Raw genomic sequence first — 2,157 nt, 5'->3', positions numbered from 1 at the left:
ACTCCTGAGGTCTGTCAGTGAGCCTGAAGCCGCTGGTTCCGTCTTGCTTATTACAGTCACAATCGGCCCCCTTGCTGTCCCAACGATCACACCTTCGGTAAGGGTTACTGGGTGTCTGTGTATTGTCTTTGCTCCGGAGTGTATCACATTTTCCCGTCCCTTCATATGTTGAATAATTTGGGGTCGTGTACTGGACATTTTGAATGATCCATTATAAGCGATCTTGATTGTGATGTTATTCTGAATTCGTGCGTGTGTGTGCACGTACATGTGTGTGCGTGCGCGTGCGTGTGCATGTGTGTGTGCGTGTGTCAGATAGACGTTCCACCGTGTCGACCTAGGAAGACGGCAGTTTCACATGGTCCCACCCAGTACGTCTGCGTGAACATGTGTGTGTTTTACATTGTTTCTGACTGGAAAGCGTGCTAACCCTGTTGCGAGCGTTTGGAAAGTAGAAAATGGTTTAAAGCGGCAAACGGCAGTCCCCGAGACGTCTGCGCGTGTGGCGCACCCCCCCTCACGGGTGTGGCCTGCCCTTGGTCATCACACCGCACCACGGCAGACACCGCACTAACGGCAGCTTCACCTTCCCGGCCCACCCCAGTTCTCCACGGCCCACTCGACGCCGGCCCGGGTCGTCTCCGCCCAGAATCCCTCTCCGTCTGGTCCCTGTCCCGCCCAGCCCCTTCCCTTGCTGGCCGGCTTTCAGCCAGGTTCGGCCAGCAGGGGGGCCCCCCCGCAGGAGACTCAGGGCGGGGGCAGTTTCCCCACGTCCGCTTTGCTATGCTGCCAGTTCTCGCAGAGTCCGCCCTGAGCGGTCCCTCCTTCGCACTTCTAGGTTCACTGGCCCAGGGGACCGCGTTCTCCCTTGGCCCGGGGTGACTGTCAGCACCGAGGGGCGGCGGTGGCCAGCCTCTGGGCACCTAGCCACCCTCTGTTTGGTTACAGACCCTCTCAGCAGCAGTCCCCTTCATCTGGACATCCTGGGAAGATTCTCCCGCCTGGCGGGTCCAGGCCTGACTACGGTGCTGCCGCTGCAGGCATCAGCTTGTTCAGACATCACGACCGCCGGGTGACAGTGTCACGGAGATCTTCCTAATGCTTGTTGCTATGTTCGCGTGTCATCACACCCGACGAGGCGCCTGCACAGCCTGGTACGAGGGTAGGTCATGTGCGTGTGAGGTGACGGGCAGGTGGCCTGCTCCGGCTGAATGCAGAAACCACAGCATCGGGCCATGGCTGGGAGGGCTCGTGTGGGCTTTTGGCCTGACAGGCCACTCGTCTTGGCTGACACACCCCTCGGTTGTACGAAAGGGGTATGGATGCCGGCGGCGCTGGACTCCACGCACCCGAGGGGGTGGTCTCGGCCATCGCCTGTCATCCCAGAGTGGCTGCGACTCAGGCCACCGTGCCTCTGCAGCTGCGGGCTTCTCATTCCACGAGTGAGGGAACGACACCTAAGGTGACTTGCTCAAAGTCACACGTTTTATAAAGAGTCGAAGTGTGATTTGCAACCAGGCAATTTACATTTTATGTCTTCTTAAAAATACTCTGGAGTACTAATTATATCATTGTCTTCAATTTGCTCCGGCTCCACCTGTCCCCTGGGTCTCTTATCCGAGGTGACTGCAAAGTCTCCGTGGATCTCGCTCCGTAGCAACGAAGCGTCTGAGATACTGGTTTGCCCTTTCCTGGGGCCGATCCGAACGTTCGGGTCGCTCCAAATTCACGCCGACATTCTAACCCCCGAGGTGACAGTGTCAGGAGGCGGGGCCTTTGGGAGGCACTTAGGTCACGAGAGCAGGGCCCTGGGGAGCGGCCGTAATATTCTTGTAAAGGACACTGCAGCGGGCTGGCCTGTCGCTTCCGGCACGTGGGCACATGGGGAGAAGTCTGTCTGCGAATCTGGAGGATGGCCCTCACCAGAATTCAACCACCGGCACCCCGATCTTGGACTTCTGGGCCCCGGGACTGTGCGGAATAAATTTCTGTTTTTTAAAAGCCCCCAGCCTGTGGTATTTTGTTGTTGCAGCTCGAACGTGACCTGACACTCACCTTCCCAGGAAACCACACCTCGGCCACTCAGAGACCCAGAAAAAACAGGCTAGTCCAGCGTGCTGTCAGAATCAGAACCTCCCGATTTTCAGTAGTTAATTA

Source organism: Pteropus alecto, unplaced genomic scaffold, assembly GCF_000325575.1.
Source record: "Pteropus alecto unplaced genomic scaffold, ASM32557v1 scaffold74, whole genome shotgun sequence".
Classification (NCBI taxonomy): Eukaryota; Metazoa; Chordata; class Mammalia; order Chiroptera; family Pteropodidae; genus Pteropus; species Pteropus alecto.
The sequence above is the reverse complement of the archived record's forward strand: the minus strand, read 5'-3'. Positions refer to the sequence as shown.